The following is a 17,829-nucleotide window of genomic DNA, read 5'->3' as shown; positions in this document are numbered from 1 at the left end:
CGGTGGGCGCGCAATGGGCTGGCACGTGCCGGAAAGGAGGCACGAGGAGGGAGAGAACAGCTGATCGCACGAGCCGGATGCTGGCTTGGGATGGATGCAGGGGGCTCGTGCCAGAAGAAAAAAAGGAAGATTTTTGGGGCTCATGGATGAAAAAAAGGTACTGTTTTACATATAAGTTTAAAAAGCTGCTTGTTTGTATATGAGTAAAAAGTGTCCATTTTAATTTAAAAATTTTATAATTGGGTACTGGGGGGTTTGGAGTGTTGGAGGCTCGTGGCTAGTGCACGAGTTGGAAAAGAGATGTCATTAAGTTCTAAACGAGGCAGTTGGGAGGTAGGTGTGAAGCTGACCAGACATGTAGTAGTGGTCTCTGGTCAGCGGGGAGTAGAAAAATCCGTTAGAAACGGACAAATGAGAGCTTTGGGAGCTGTGTGTGTCAAGAGAGTGATTTAAATTAATTGTTCAACCTATCTAAAGCCTGCCGTGTTTTTAAAGGCTTTTTAAAGTTGTGGCTGGAAACTGTGTGAGCTGGCTGAAGCGTTTATGCTAACATTAGTTAATACGTCCAGCAAGTCTTAATTGCTTAATAAGCTGTAAAAGCTTGTTCATTGAACTACTTTTCCCGTGAGGGGTACGGGACTAACGTGACAGTTTAAATGTTTTTTGTTTTTTTTGTTTTTTTTTGCTGTCAGACTAAGCAGGGGTTTTGTAAATAACTTATAAAGAGAAAAGAAAATCCCTGCAGGTTACAAAATCAATTGCTTTTGGTGAAAAAAAACTATTGAAATGTTTTAAAGTCAAAGTGCATACAGTACTGCTATGTGAGCCTTTCTGACTCAAGAGTTCAAACTCTCTGCATCTGTTTGGTAATCTCAATGAGTCTGGGCATAAAGAAATAATTATTCTGGGAAACATTATTTGAAGGGTGGGATTAGACTAGGGTCAAACAATTATATATTTCTTTTATTGGGGAAGCTAGTTAGGGAAATAATTTTAAGTTAATTTGAAAAAGGTAATTGCTTTACAGAAGGAGGTAGGGTTTAGGTTTTTTCTTTATTGCTTTTTAAAGCTCAGGATAGTAGGTGCTCCGGACCAGGTTCCTGCCTCTAGCTGACAGTAAAAATACGGTACCCAACGTTAAAGAAAGAAGAACAGAAGACATACAAGAAAGCGGGAAGAAAAGCTAAATGTACTGAGGTTAATATACAAAACAGCACAAAGACTGACTTATAAAGGGCTAACCAAAGGAACAGGGAAAAAAACCACAAACTATACTTACCTGCTTGATGGATGAGGGACCTGAAAAAGAAATAACAAAGAATCAATTCTTATAGAAGAGGGGGATGTTTAGACAAAGTTTTAAGATTAAATGCATATTTAGTTAATGAATTTTGCTAAGGTCAAATTATACTAATCTGATAAAACATTGAAGAAGTTGATCTGTTGAGTTGTTGATGTACTAAAAAAAATATTGAATTTGTTAAACGGATTTGAACTTTACACATACCCATAACATAAATAAAAAGAATAATTTATTGAATAATCAATGTAAATGTCATTTGTTTTCCTGAGTTACGATAAAATATATAACCAATTTAGTTTCATTTCTCTCCCCGTTTTAGAAACAGGGAGACGTGGCTAGTGTTAATGTCTGTACTTAAACCCTGTCCGATACATGATATTTTGCCCGAGGTAACATAGTAGATGACGGCAGAAAAAGACCTGCATGGTCCATCTAGTCTGCCCAAGACAAACTCATATGTGTATACCTTACCTTGAATTTGTACCTGTCCTTTTCAGGGCACAGACCATATAAGTCTGCCCAGCAGTATTTCCCACCTCCCAACCACCAGTCCCGCCTCCCATCAGCGGCTCTGGTACAGACCGTATAAGTCTGCCCTCCCCTATCCTCGCCTCCCAACCACCACCCCCTCTTCCCCCCAACTGCTCCGCCACCCAATTTCAGCTAAGCTTCTGAGGATCCATTCCTTCTGCACAGGATTCCTCTATGCATATCCCACGCATGTTTGAACTCCGTTACCGTTTTCATCTCCACCACCTCCCGCGGGAGGGCATTCCAAGCGTCCACCACCCTCTCCGTGAAAAAATACTTCCTGACATCTTTCCTGAGTCTACCCCCCTTCAATCTCATTTCATGTCCTCTCGTTCTACCGCCTTCCCATCTCCGGAAAAGATTCGTTTGCGGATTAATACCTTTCAAATATTTGAACGTCTGTATCATATCACCCCTGTTCCTCCTTTCCTCCAGGGTGTACATGTTCAGGTCAGCAAGCCTCTCTTCATACGTCTTGGAACGTAAATCCCATACCATCCTCGTAGCTTTTCTTTGCACCGCTTCCATTTTTTTAACATCCTTCGCAAGATACGGCCTCCAAAACTGTACACAATACTCCAGGTGGGGCCTCACCAACGTCTTATACAGGGGCATTAAAACCTCCTTTCTTCTGCTGGTCACTCCTCTCTCTATACAGCCTAGCAATCTTCTAGCTACTGCCACTGCCTTGTCGCACTGTTTCATCGCCTTCAGGTCCTCAGATACTATCACCCCAAGATCCCTCTCCCCGTCCGTGCCTATCAGACTCTCCCCGCCTAACACATACGTCTCCCTTGGATTTCTACTCCCTAAGTGCATCACTTTGCATTTCTTCGCATTGAATTTTAATTGCAAAACGTTAGACCATTCTTCTAGCTGCTTCAGATCTTTTTTCATGTTTTCCACACCCTCCGGGGTGTCCACTCTGTTGGAAATCTTGGTGTCATCCGCAAAAAGGCAAACTTTACCTTGTAACCCTTCGGCAATGTCACTCACAAATATATTGAACAGAATCGGCCCCAACACCGATCCCTGAGGCACTCCACTACTCACCTTTCCCTCCTCCGAGCGAACTCCATTCACCCCCACCCTCTGGCGTCTGTCCGTCAACCAGTTCCTAATCCAGTTCACCACTTCGGGTCCTATCTTCAGGCCGTCTAGTTTATTTAAGAGCCTCCTGTGGGGAACCGTGTCGAAAGCCTTGCTGAAATCTAAGTAGATGATGTCCATAGTGAGGTATTGTAGGGTGAAGTATTGTGCCCAGGGTGAGGTCACAGTTACATTAGCGAAAGTTATTTAATTGCCATTGAAAATCTACAGCCCTCCTGCCTGTCAATTTCACATCAATTCCCAACAGTAATATCTTGTAGGACCATTCAAGTGAGGTGCCTACATCTTTTTCCAGGGTACATAATACTCCGGAATGTGCAGCATTCCACAAGCTGATTCACCAGGATGCCTGGGGAGTTACGACATGTGCTACATAGATCTTCCCATAAACCATTTTGCTTTCTGCTACACCTAGTTCATATATGCTTTTATGTAGGAGTTTAAATTGAATTGCATGCAAGCCCACATTGACAGTTAAAAGCAGAAACAAAACTAACTAGTCCTTTGGAAATATCTTCCCCCTATCTGTGAGGTTCAATAAAGAACAAAGTTTGAAAGGAATGTGGATGAGTGTTCCCTGCCCAATGTGTACTAGACTGCTAGTTTGGTTTAGCTGGCACTTGCATAATAACTTTATCTAATAACTTCAGGCACAGCTCCTTGTGACTCTGGGCAAGTCACTTAACCCTCCATTGCCCCAGGTACAAATAAGTACCTGTATATGTAAGCCGCATTGAGCCTGCCTTGAGTGGGAAAGCACGGGGTACAAATATAACTAAAATAAATAAAAAAATAATAAGGTGCATTTGGGACCCTCACTGCCCCTAACAGCACAGTGTAAGACAATAGTGTTGCAGCTGGTGATATTGGATAAAAAATTGATTGAAGACCCCAGTTTTGCTTAAGTTACTGAAATGATGGAATGCTCCCTGACTCGTTAAAAACAAACAAAACAAAAAACTGCCCAGGGGAAGACAAATCTTCATTGGTAAGTTATTTGCTGGGAAATTGCTTTTAAACTTGGGAAAGGTGGATTTAGAATTAAAATTAAATAGATTTATCTCAATGTCTTTATTTTTAAGTTATTCTACTTATTTAGCAAAGGCACTTTAAAGAATTTAGTTTTCTTTGTCTAGCATTTAAAGTCTCTATTACAGTTTCATAGGCTAGCAGTTAACACAACTATTCTATAGTTTACCATAGCATCAGTGTAGAGCAGGAAACCCCAGTATAGAGTTTTAACTTAAGTTTAGCAACATAACTTAGCCAGTTCAAATAAGGAATACAGAGCTGATAGTCACAGGAAACCCCAGTTTAGAGTTTTAACTCTAGTTTTTCAGCACAGCTTAGCCAGTTCAGATAAGGAATACAGAGCTGATAGTGCAGTAAACCCTAGTTTAGGCCCTCATGGTCAAAACCAAACTCTGGCGCTAGAGGCTGTTAACGCCATACTAGCACCAGAGTTTGCAGCTGATCCATGATCAGAGCCCTCGAGCGCCTGAAACAGCGCACTCGAGGGCTCTCAGCGCAAGTAGCATGCAAATGCATGCTAAACAGGGCTTCTAGCGCAATTAGTTTGCAAATGCATGCTAATTGGCGCTTAACGCATTCATCCCCAATGATCAGCGACCAGCGCGCCAAAGATTGGGTCGCTGGCCGCAGCAAAATCAACGCCAGCTCCGAGCTGGCGTTAGATTTTGCGGATCATTGGAGAGGAATGGTGAGCCCTGTCCAGCATGCAGTTGCAGGCTGGCAGGCCCCCCCTTCCCTCCCAAGGCAAACGCGAATGGGGGCTGGAGGTCTGGTGGGTCTCCAGCCCCCGAAACCCCCAGAAATCGTTGCTCCATCGGCGTTGTCCTTAAATTCCCTGGTGGTCCGTGGTGTCGTGACACCCCCCTGGCCCCCTCCCGGCCCCCCTACCTTGTGTTGGAGGAGGGACGCAGCCTGCCTACCTCCCTCCTCTTCCAGTCAGTCGACGCCCAAAATGGCGGCGCCCAGCACCGCCCACTGCATCCTGGGATGCACTGGGTGGGGCTACAGACCATGTAAGGGAATCGCTCCCTTACATGGTCTGTAGCCCCGCCCAGTGTATCCCAGGATGCAGTGGGCAGTGCTGGGCGCCGCCATTTTGGGCTTCGACTGACTGGAATAGGAGGGAGGCAGGCATGCTGCGTCCCTCCTCCAACACAAGGTAGGGGGGCCGGGAGGGGGCCAGGGGGGTGTCACGACACCACGGACCACCAGGGAATTTAAGGAGAACACTGGGGGGAGGATTTGGGGGGGGGGCTGGAGGTCCTCCGGAGCAATGATTTCTGGGGGTTTCGGGGGCTGGAGACCCACCGGACCTCCAGCCCCCCCCCTCCCCCCCCCGGTAGCTGGGTGGGAGAGGGTTTGGCCGGCGGCGGCCACAACGTTTTCTGGGGGTTTGGGGGGGTCTCGTTCGGGCCTCGGGGCAGGCTGTTTGACAGGTTTGGGCTTTAGACAGCCCAGACCTGTCAAACAAGTGTGGGAGGATTGTGCTGAGCGCATGCTCAGGTGCAATTCTCCCGCACTTCAACATGATAATCAAAGATAATAGCGCTGCTTAGATTTGCATGCATTATCTTTGATCATCGATGCAGAAAACCCTGCGCTGTCCTGGCGCTATTTTTAGGGCGCTGTTTGGAACAGCGCAGGGCTTTTGATCATGAGGGCCTTAGAGTATTAACTTTTGATTGCAACACAGCTTGGCCATTTAAACAAACAAGAGATACCTATCAGAAAACAAGATAGTGATATTTTGTGTGCGTCCCTATTTTAAAATTATTTGTGAAAAGAAAGCCAACTTCACAGTGAATCTGTAGGGTCTTCCTGTTAGGAACTATCTGTCAATCAAGTCAGAGGAACTGATTAAAGAGGGAAGTTGAAAAGGGCTCTATTATCACACTTTCAGTTCTCTGTTCAGAAGTGAGGGCATCCAGAGTAGGACTAATCTTCATTGTTAAGTTATTTGCTAGGAAATTGGTTTTAAACTTGGGAAAGCTAGATTTAGTAAAATGTGTTATGTCAAGTCTTTATTTTTAAGTTACTCTACTTATTTAGCAAAGCAGTAATAAGGAATTTTAGGGTTTTCTTTGTTTAGCATTTAAAGTCTCTATTACAGTTTCATAGGCTAGTAGTTAAGGAACTATTCTAGAGTTTATCATAGCATCTGTGTAGAGCAGAACTGATAGTCACAGGAAACCCCAGTACAGAGTTCTAAATTAAGTTTAGCAGCACAGTTTAGCCAGTTCAAATAAGAAATACAGAGCTGATATCAAAGGAAACTCCAGTTTAGAGATTTAACTTTAATTTTGCAGCACAGCTTAGTTTCCATAAAATAAAACGTTTCCCCAATAGTTTTAAAACTTTGAACTTTCTGCCATAGCCTACAGCATTAACAGATAGCCTCTAGAAGGCACAGCAGGGCCGAGTTTAGTCTTCAGTCCTACCCACCCCCCCTCTAATTCCCACCAACCCTTAGCACAACTCTTCATTTATAGTCAGTTATTCTAATTAGGATCACAAAGGAGGAGTCCTCTTGTACGTGCAGGATGTCAGACTCAGAGAACAGAACGAGCTTCTGCTCTCTGAGTCTGACGTCAGCATGCAACAGAACAAAGACTTTTTTGACTGCAGGACGAAGAGGACGTCGGCTGGCGGGGATTGGGGTTCCCCGCCAGCAAAACCGAAGGTAGGCGACGGCGGGGGAGGGGTCGAGGGGGGGTCAAAAGGGTTGGGAGGGGGGTCCAGGAGGAAATCTGAGGGGGCCCAGGCCCCCTCAGGCCCCACGTAGCTATGCCACTGGTGCTGGGGCGGAGCCGGCTGTCTTGGTACATGTGGGTACAGATGACATAGGAAATATGGGATAGAGGTTCTGGAAGCCAAATTTAGGCTCTTAGGTAGAAAGCTGAAGTCCAGATCCTCCAAGGTTGCATTTTCAGAGATGCTTCCCATTCCATACAGGGCCCAAAAGGCAGGCCAGAGCTCCGACGTCTCAATGTGTGGTTTAGACAATAGTGCAGGGATGAGGGATTTAGATTTGTTAGGAACTGGGTGACATTCTGGGTAAGGGGGAAACTATTCTGACAGGACTGGCTCCACCTTAACTGGGATGGAACCAGGCTGCTGGTCGCTAATTTTTAAAAAGGAGATAGAGCAGCTTTTAAACTAGAATGGGGGGGGGGGGGGGGGGGAGGGAAGCCGACAGTCACCCAGGAGCACATGGTTTGGTGTGAAATATCTTTAAAGCATGCTATTGAAACAGGACATTTAGGGAATCCCAGTACAGAGGTTTCAATAACGCTGAAAGTAAGCCAGATGTGCTTAATGAGAGAGCAGGATAAAGGATGCACATTATTGCCTGTATTCACTTTTGTCTTGCCTCTGCAACAGAAGTAACCTTCTGGAAGAGTAAATCTTCACTCTCCAGTCAAGAAAAACTCTGGTTACTAAATAACTATTAGACATAATAAATGTTTATTCAAATTGTCAAAGAGGTCAATCAGTAATTATTGAAATAGTAACAAATAAACTCCCAATTAAGTATAATATGTAGCAAATAAAAACAGAGTTTTTCCTGGGAGCTGTCAATATATCCACCTGCTAGTGTAGGCACATTGAGGCTCGTCATCCTTAGTGCTGTTTCCTGTTATATACTTTCTTCCTTCCTTCATTATCTTAATTATAACTACCCTTCCTACCTAATGAATATGCATCTTTCTAGACTATTCTGTTTCTGATTATGACGTCTCATGTTCCATCAAACGTCATGGAGTGGAGGAGTAGCCTAGTGGTTAGTGCAGTGGACTTTGATCCTGGGGAACTGAGTTCGATTCCCACTGCAGCTCCTTGTGACTCTGGGCAAGTCACTTAACCCTCCATTGCCCCCGGTACAAAATAAGTACCTGAATATATGTAAACCGCTTTGAATGTAGTTACAAAAACCTCAGAAAGGTGGTATATCAAGTCCCATTTACCTTTCCCTTATTATATTGGCAGTTAGGGCCTGTCATGCATATAAGCATAAATTTTCATTAGTTGATGGGTATGTTACTGAGTTACTACTTCCACCCTCGTGCTAGTGCTATAGTTTTTGCCCACACCCACTCACTTCTCCTGATTGTTTATCTGGATACAGAAGGTGTCCTTAGTCATAGGAGTCTCTGGCTCTTAGCTTTGACTAGCAACTTATCACAAGTTAGCACATGCCAAAATGTCAAACCACAAATTTCTACAGCCTTAAAAAGGTATTTTTCAGAAAAAGCACATTTATAATTCTCTTGCAACTCTTAAGTCTGCTTTCAGCTCAAGAAGAGCAAAACAGCTTGTAATGAAAACTAGAAATATGTATGGTTTGCACCTTTTCATGGCCTTTATGATATACAGTATACAAATGCTAGATGGAAGAGTTAGAATATAGCACTAAATGATAAGGTAGATATAATAGGCATCTCAGAGACTTGTTGGAAAGAGGATAATCAATGGGACACTGTGTTAATAGGGTACAAATTGTATCGCAGTGATAGGATCAAATTTGAAGGGGGGGGGGTACTATATGTTAGAGGGAATTGAGTCAAATAAAATAAACAATCCACATGACACAGCAGCGTGGAATCATGGATAGAAATTCCATGTGTGAAGGGAAGGAGTATTCTTATAGGGCTGTACTACCGTCCTCTGGGACAGAACAAACAGACAGATGAAGAAATGTTCACAGAGGTTAGGAAAGCTGGCAAATTGGGCAACACTATAATAATGGGCAATTTCAATTACCCCAATAGTGATTGGATAAATGCTTCTTGGAGCAACTGGTCTAGGAACCAACAAGAAGGGGGAGCAATTTTGGATCTGCTCCTTAGTGACATGCAGGAATAGTGCAAGAAGTGGTGGTAGTTGCCCCCTGGGAAATAGTGATCAGAACATGATGAAGTTTGAGCTACTATTTGGGATAAGCCCACAAAGGAAATCTACTGTAGCTGCATTTAATTTTTGACAGGGCAACTATAATAAAATGAGAAAAATGGTTAAAAAGAAGCTAAAAGGATTGGTTGCAAAGGTTAGGACACTAAATCAGGCATGGACATTATTAAAAAATACAATCTTGGAAGCCCAGACCAGATGCATTCCACGTATTTTGCAAATGTGGAAAAAAGAGAACGTCGGCCATCATGGTTAAAAGATGAAGTGAAAGAGGCTATTACAGCAAACGGAATGTCCAAGAATGGAAAAAGGACACAAATTAAAATAAGAAGCAGCATAAGCACTGGCAAGTCAGATGCAAATCATTAATAAAGAAGGCTAAAAGAGAACATGAAGAGAAACTTGCCACAGAGGCTAAAACTCACAGTAACAACTTTTTCAGATACATCAGAAACAGAAAGCCTAAGAGGGAATCTGTGGAACTGTTAGATCACGAAGGAACATAAGGGGCACTCAGAGGACAAAGCCATAGAGGAGAAACTGAATGAATTCTTTGTTTCGGTCTTTACGGAAGATGATGAAAGAGAGCTGCCTGTACTGGAAATGGTTTTCAAAGGTGATGATGCAGAGGAACTGAAAGAGATCTCGTTGAACCTGGCAGATGTACTGAGCCAAATTGACAAATTAAAGAGTAGTAAATCACGTGGACCAGATGGCATACATACAAGGGTACTCAAGGAATTCAAGCATGAAATTTGCTGATCTACTGTTAGTAATATGTAACCTGTCCTTAAAATCGTCTGTAGTGCATGAAGATTGGATGGTGGCCAATGTGATGCTGATTTTTAAAAAGGTTTGCAGGGGTGATCAGCAAATTACAGATTGGTAAGCCTGATGTTGGTGCAAGGAAAAATAGTGATTATTATAAAGAAATAAAATTATGGAACACATAGACAAACATGGTTTAATGGGACAAAGGCAGCATGGGTTGAGCCAAGGGAGGTCTTGCCTCACCAATTTGTTAATTTCTTTGAAGGCATGAATAAACATATGGATAAAGATGGACCGGTTGATGTATCTAGATTTTCAGAAAGCTTTTGATATAGTTCCTCATGAGAGATTCCTGAGAAAAATAGAGTCATGGGACAGAAGGCAAGGTTCTGGTGTGGATTAAGAATTGATTATTGGACATAAAAACATAGGGTATATTTAAATGGTCATTTCTTTCAACAGAGGAGAGTGAACATTGGAGTACCATAGGAATCAGTATTGGGGCCAGTGCTATTTAACATTTATAAAAAATTGGTACGATGAGTGAGAAGTATGCAGATGAGACAAAATTATTCAAGGTTTTTAAAACACATGCAGACTGTGAAATATTGCATGAAGACCATAAGAAATTGGAAGACTGGGTATCCAAGTAGCGGATGAAATTTAATGTGGACGAATGGAAGGTGATGTATATTGGAAAGAAGAATCCAAATCATAGTTACCTGATGCTAGGATCCACCTTGGGGGTCAGTAACCGAGAAAAAGATCTAGGTGTCATTGTAGATAACACGCTGAAATCTTCTGCTTAATGTGTGGCGGTGGCCAGAAAAGCAAACAGGTTTCTAGGAATTGTTAGGAAAGGGATGGTGAATAAGATCAAAAGTAATATAACGTCTATGTATCGCTCCATAATGCCACCTCACCTTGAGTACTGCGTTCAGTTCTGGTCACTGTATCTCAAAAAAGATATAGCGGAATTAGAAAAGGATCAAAGAAGAGTGACCAAAATAATAAAGGGGATGGAACTCCTCTCGTATGAGGAAAGGTTAAAGAGGTTAGGGCTCCTCAGCTTGGAAAAGAGATGGATGAGGAGAGATATGATTGAGGTCTACAAAATCCTCAGTGGTGTAAAATAAGTATGAGTAGAAGTAAATCAATTTTTTACTCTTATTACAAAAGTACAAAGAGTAAGGGACACTCAAGGAAGTTACATGGAAATTCTTTTAAAACAAATAGGAGGAAATATTTTTTTCACTCAATGAATAGTTAAGCTCTGGAGCTGTTTGCTGGAGGATGTGTTATCAGTGGTTAGCGTATCTGGGTTTAAAAAAGGTTTGGACAAATTCCTGGAGGAAAAGTCCATAGTCTACTATTGAGACAGACATGAGGAAGCAACTGCTTGCCCTGGGATTGGTAGCACGGAGTGTTGCCATGGTTTAGATTTCTGCCAGTTAATTGTGACCTGGCCTGGCCACTGTTAAAAACAGGATACTGAGCTAGATGGACAATTGGTCTGACCCAATATGGCTACTCTTATGTTCTTATGCCCAATATATCTGCAGCCTGCTGGGAAATTTGGATTTATGACTTCAAAGAATGGAGAAGAGCCTATTCACCAATCCCAAGGTAACTTCAGGGGACACAACAAGAGCAGAATGCCAGTGCATTGAAACTTGAGTGAAAAGTAAAATGTGTTAGACTGAAGAGGTGTGTATACTATCGCACTACACATAATCAGGAGCATATTAATAAACTTCTGTATGTATTTCATAGATCCACTTAAGGAGGTCTGCCACTCTATATAAAAATCCCACTGTCACCCAATATGCAGCTTCATCTCTGTGTGATCCAGATGGCATTCCCTGTAATGGGTACAAGAACTTTGGGAGCATGATCATTTTGACCACATCATCCTGCCCAGAGTAGAAATAGGGAGATCCTTCATCTAACACATCGGGTTTTAATATGGTCTAACTTGTCCTGAAGATATATAAAATTTTTTGTACATAATTCCGGTATCTAAGTTCAGGTAGACCCCCAAATACTTTAAGGTACCCTTAGACCATGCCAAAAGGAAGGTTGGGTCTTTCTGACAGCTGCAGTTAGTACACTGCTAATGCTTCTGATTTTTCAAAATTGATAAGTCCAGAGAGAACCAAACTGCAGATTGTTTTACCAGTTTAGCCTAGTCTAAAAAGAGTGAGGTTATTTTGTACTCCCCCGATCCTACAGTGATCCCTCTTATATCACCTATCTTTTAAGGGCCAAGGGTTCTCGAAAACAAACATGAGTGAGAATGGACGTCCTTAGCATGCTCCCTGCTCAAGGTGGCACATAGATGTTAAATCCCCATTAGTAAGTATCTGTGCAAACAGGTTACTATACAGTGCCCACACTCCCACCAAAAACTTCTCCATAATTACAAACTGAGGAAGAACTCAAAAAGAGTCCCATAGGATTTCATCAAATGTTTTTTCTGTGTCCAAATTTGTAGTAATGGCATCACCCTGTTGATTACCATGACCTTGTCAGGCAGTTAGTGCTCTTGGGATGTTAATGGAAACTTACCTGCCTGGAATGAAGCCAGTCCGCTCTGGGTGAAATGTCAACACCCATTCTAGAGGCCTCGCCAATATATTAACAAAAACGTTAATGCTCTGGTTAAGCAAGGAGATTGTGCAGTGTGATTCTAAAAGTTCGTTTTCTCTACCTTTATTTATTTGTTACATTTGTATCCCACATTTTTCCACCTATTTGCAGGCTCAATGTGGCTTACATAGTGCCGGAGATCCGTTCGCAGACTCCGGTGTGAACAAATACAAAGTGGTGTTTTTTGTAATAAAAGTTTGTGTGGAGCAGTGAACAGAAGAGTTATGTCGGTTACGTACTTTTAGGTTGGATCTGTAGGGTATGCCTTTTCAAATATGTTGGTCTTTAGTGATTTCCGGAAATTTAGGTGGTCGTATGTGGTTTTCAAGGCTTTCGGGTAATGCGTTCCACAGTTGTGTACTTATGTAGAAAAGCTGGATGCGTAGGTTGATTTGTATTTGAGGCGTTTGCAGCTAGGGTAGTGTAGATTTAGATATGTTCGTTATGATTTAGATGTGTTTCTGGTTGGTAGGTCGATGAGGTCTGTCATGTATCCTGGGGCTTCTCCGTAGAGAATTTTGTGAACCATGGTACAGATTTTGAAGACAATACGTTCTTTGATTGGAAGCCAGTGTAGTTTTTCACGGAGGGGTTTTGTGCTTTCAAATCGTGTTTTAACAAATATCAGCCTGGCTGCCGTGTTTTGGGCAGTCTGAAGCTGCTTTAGGATTTGTTCTTTGCATCCTGCATAAATTGCATTGCAGTAGTCGACGTGACTTAGTATCATTGATTGTACCAGGTTGCGAAATATTTCCATCTGGATGAATGGCTTCACTTGTTTGAGTTTCCACATTGCGTGGAACGTTTTCTTTGTTGTGGATTTCACTTGGCTCTCTAATGTTAAGTTGCAGTCTAGTGTAACGCCGAGGATTTTCAGGCTGTCTGAGATAAGGAGGGTGTGGTCTGGGGTGTTGATACTTGTGGAGTTATCCGCGCTGTACTGGGTGGAGAGGATGAGACTGTGTGTTTTTTCTTTATTGAGTTTTAGTAGAAATGCATTTGCCCATGAGTCCATGATGTTGAAGTTGAGCTTGATTTCGACTGCATAGATGAGTGGGTTGAGGCCTTGGTTGGATAAGGACTTGGCTAGTGGGGTCATCATTAGGTTGAAAAGGATTGGTGATAGTGGTGATCCTTGGGGTACTCCGCAGTCAGCTTTCCATGATGATGATGATAACTTTGAGTTTGATTTCACTTGGTATGTTCTCGTGGTTAGGAAACCTTTGATCCAGCTAAGTATGTTTCCACAGATCCCGAAATAGTCTAGCAGTCTAAGTAGTATATCATGATTTACCATGTCGAATGCACTAGACATGTCAAATTGGAGGAGAAGGATGCTTTTGCCTGTTGCTATTTCCTGCTTGAATTTGGCTAGGAGGGTAATTACTACTGTTTCAGTGCTGTGGAGGGGGCGGAATCCTGATTATGATTCATGTAATATAGAGAATTTGTTTATGTAGTCAGTCAGTTTGGTTACCGAGCTTTCCATCAGTTTGATTACTGTAGATGCTACTGGACGGTAGTTAGTGATTTCACTTGTTTTTTTCTTGGTATCTTTTGGTATTGGGGTGAGTAGGATATTACCATTTTCCTTAGGGAAGAGTCCTTGCTGGAGCATGTAATTTAGGTGGGATGTGAGGTCTGTAATGTAGCGGTCAGGGGCGGATTTTATTAGGTAGATGGGACAGGTATCAAGCTTACAGTGAGTGTTGGAGAACCTACTAATCGCTTGGGTGATTGTTTTGATGGTAAGGAGAGCGAAGTTTGACCAGATTCGGTCGGTTGGGTATTCTCCAGAGGTATGGTCTAACTCATTAAGGAAGTTTTCGATGTCTGCGCTGTCCTGGGGGAGTGCCTTGCGTAGGTTTACAATTTTTTCATTGAAGTATTTAGCAAGTTTGTCTGCAGATGGGATGTCTGTATTTGTTGTAGTGACCGAGTTGGGGTCTAGGAGTTTGTTCACGAGTTGGTATAATTTCTTCAGGTCCTTGTAGTCTGTTCCTATTTTAGTTTTCTAGTATGATCTTTTGGTCTGTCTTATTGCGTATTTGTATTTTCTTTGGGTTTGTTTCCATGGTTTAATGGCTCAATTTCCACCTGAGCCCTCTCTAAAACATGTAGGTCTTGACACAAGGCACGAAATGTCAATCAGTTTATTCCCTAAAATTTGGATCCCAAACCATTAGGCCTATGGGCTTTGGTTAGTGTAAGTCGTTTTATAGCCTATAATATTTCTGCGCTAGTAATTGGAGCATTGAACAAATTTCTCTGGCCTTGGGTAATGGCATTTAAAAAAACACATCTGTTTTTCAATATCAGTGTTCCTCATCATATAGGGATTAGGATAACTGTACAAAAGCAGCTTGAATGTCTTGCTCTACACTAGCCATCTGGCCTGAGTGTTTAATACATATTATCACTTGTTTAGCCTACTTCTGCCTGACCAGAGTGACCAGCAGTTTTCCTGTTTTTATTTCCCAATCATACTTTTATAACTGTATATCATAGACTATTTAATATATTAGTTTCCTTTTTAAGGGCAATATACTCCTGTCATGTGGTCTTATTTACTCTTAATAGGTGTCTTCCCCCTAAATGCAGGGAGTAGCTTAGTGTTGTCATCTCCTTATCCCTCTCCCTCTGTGTGTGACCAGTGTGGTACTGTCTTGCCAGCCTCCCAATAGGTAGTCGGATTTACATTTGACTTAACTAATACATAGTGTTTCCATTCTTGGTGGAGAAAAACTCTAAAATCAAGATTACTAAGTATAATGCTGGATTCATCTTCCACACAGAGGGCTTTTCTCCCTTAACCCAAGAATCAGCCCATACCATACAATGATCAGATATAGCCCCATCCACTATACCAGCTGCTCTTGCTGCTGAAAGAAAGGACTGGGCTAATAAAAAAAAAATTTAGTCTTGTTCCTCAGGGTGCAGGTTATGCCAAATGTACCACATCCTCTGTTAAAGAGTTCCAAAGCTTAACTATTCGTCGAGTGAAAACATATTTCCTTCTATTTGTTTTAATTTCCATGTAACTTCCTCAAGTATCCCCTACTCTTTGTACTTTTGGAATGAGTAAAAAATTGATTTACTTCTACTCGTTCTACACCACTCAGGATTTTGTAGAACTCAATCATATCTCCCTTCATCCTTCTCTTTTCCAAGATGAACAGCCCTAACCTCTTTAGCCTTTCCTCATATGAGAGGAGTTCCATCCCCTTTATCATCTTGGTGGTTCTTCTTTGAACCTTTTCTAATTCCGCTTTATCTTTTTTGGGATATGGCGACCAGAACTGAATGCAATACTCAAGGTGAGGACACACCATGGGGTGATACAAAGGCATTATAATCTTTTTGGTCTTATTCACCATCCCTTTCCAAATAATTCCTAGCATCGAATGCATCTGGACTTGGCTTCCAAGATGGCATTTTTGAATAACATCCATGCCTGATTTAGTGTCCTAACCTTTGCAGCCGATCCTTTTAGTTTCTTTTAAACCAATCCTTTTAGTTTCTTTTTAACATAACACAAGGCCACCAGACTGCTTAAGCAAAAGTCCTCTACTTTTCCTCCACTTCTCTTCTCCCCTCCGCACCAGCACTGATCTCAGGCATTCGTGAGGAGCAGGGCTGTGCCTGTTCACTGCAGCCAGGGGTCCTTGGGCAGAAGGAAGATTTGGCTGTTCCAGGTGATGCCTATGAGGGTGGATGGCTCTTCAGGAAGCCTGTTGAGTCCTCCTTCGCAAGCACCACTTGGGGCAGCATACATCTCCCTTCTGCTTAAGGACCCCTGGCTGCAGCGAATAGGCAGAGCCCTGCTCCTCATTGAATACCAGAGGTCAGTGCTGGGGGGAGTAGAGGAGGAAAAGTAGAGGGCTTTTGCTTGGAAAGCAGGGGCGTAGCTACGGGTGGGCCTGGCTGGGCCCAGGCCCACCCAATTTCAGCCCAGGCCCGCCCAGCCCCAGCTCCCATTGCCGGCCACTGCTGCTTTTCCTATTGAGCAGCAGGGCCGGCGCTACAAAAAGAAGAAGCACTAAAGCTAAGGACAAGAAATGTTAAAAAAAAAAAAAAAGCGTGGCACTAGCAGGCACTGTGTAGGCAGCCTTGAGGCATTGGCTGCTGGCTCGCAGTCTCCTCCCGTCTCCTACGTCACTGCCCCTGGAGCGACACAGGGGCAGTAACGTAAGAGATGGGAGGAGCCAGCAGCCAATGCATCAAGGCTGCCTACACAGTGCCTGCCGGTGCCGCGCTTTTTTTTTTTTTTTTTAAACATTTCTCATCCTTAGCTTTAGCGCTTCTTCTTTTTGTAGCGCCGGCCCTGCTGCTCAACAGGAAAAGCAGCAGTGGCCGGCAATGGGAGCTGGGGCTGGCGCTGGCATGCAGGGCGGGCCTCGAGGAAAAGAGGGAAAACATGGAAGGATGTGGAGAAAGAGGGAAAACAGATGGAAGGATGGGGAGAGAGGGAAAACAGATGGAAGGATGGGGAGAAAAGAGGGAAAACAGATGGAAGGATGGGGAGAAAAGAGGGAAAACAGATGGAAGGATGGGGAGAAAAGAGGGAAAACAGATGGAAGGATGGCAGAGAATGAGGGAAAACATGGAAGGATGGGGAGAAAAGAGGGAAAACATGGAAGGATGGGGAGAAAAGAGGGAAAACAGATGGAAGGATGGCAGAGAATGAGGGAAAACATGGAAGGATGGGGAGAATGAGGGAAAACATGGAAGGATGGCAGAGAAAGAGGGAAAACGGATGGATGGGGAGAGAGACTCTGGATGGAAGGATGGGGAGATGGATGAAAGGATGCAGAGAGAAAGGGGAGAGACTGGAAGGATGTGGAGAGAGAAGGGACACTGAACAGAAAAGGGTACAGAGATACAGAGACACTGGTTAGAGGGAGAGAGAGACATTAGATGGAAGGATCAGGAGAGAGGGTAGATGGATGGAAGGATGGGGAGAGAAAGAGGGAAGACGCTGGATGGAAGGGTAGGGAGAAAGGAGACACTGGACGGAAGGATGCAGAAAGAAAGAGGGGAGACTGGAAGGATGGGGAGAGAAAGAGGAGAGCTGCTGGATGTTAAAGAGGAGTAGTGAAAGACTGGAGAATAAGAGGAAGGGGCATGGGGAGAACAAGGGTGAGAAAAAGATGAAAAGCCATAAGTAGTTGAAGGAAATTAAACAATGGATAGTAAGAATGAATTAAATCAGGACAGAGAGAGAGAGAGGCAGAAAAATATTGAAGAAAGCAAAGAAAAAGGAGAGAAAAATGACAAATGGCCAGGAAAACCTGGCAGAAGAGTTAAGTGAAAACGAAGAAAAGCAGAATCTAGAGACTGGGAGCGACACAATGAGAAAAAGTAAATGGCCATACAAGAAAGGTAAAGAAAATAATTTTATTTTTAATTTAGGATAAAGTAATATGGTACCTGTGTTAATGAAGTTTCAGAGACCAATACTTCCTTCCTTAGGTCAGGCGAGGATTCCGTAACAGCATTATACTGACCTGAGGCAGGAGGTTTTG

At 43.0% G+C, this 17,829-nt stretch overlaps 1 protein-coding gene across 1 annotated transcript in view; it reads left to right on the top strand.

Annotated features, from left to right (window-relative positions):
* The window catches only part of LOC115459531 (ovochymase-1-like), a gene marked incomplete at its 3' end in the record, with an annotated part of 447,639 nt that overhangs the window by 390,019 nt on the left and 39,791 nt on the right, over nucleotides 1-17,829 (top strand).

Source organism: Microcaecilia unicolor, unplaced genomic scaffold (genome assembly GCF_901765095.1).
Source record: "Microcaecilia unicolor unplaced genomic scaffold, aMicUni1.1, whole genome shotgun sequence".
NCBI lineage: Eukaryota > Metazoa > Chordata > Amphibia > Gymnophiona > Siphonopidae > Microcaecilia > Microcaecilia unicolor.
Note: the sequence above shows the minus strand (reverse complement) of the source record. Positions and strands in the feature narration are given on the sequence as shown.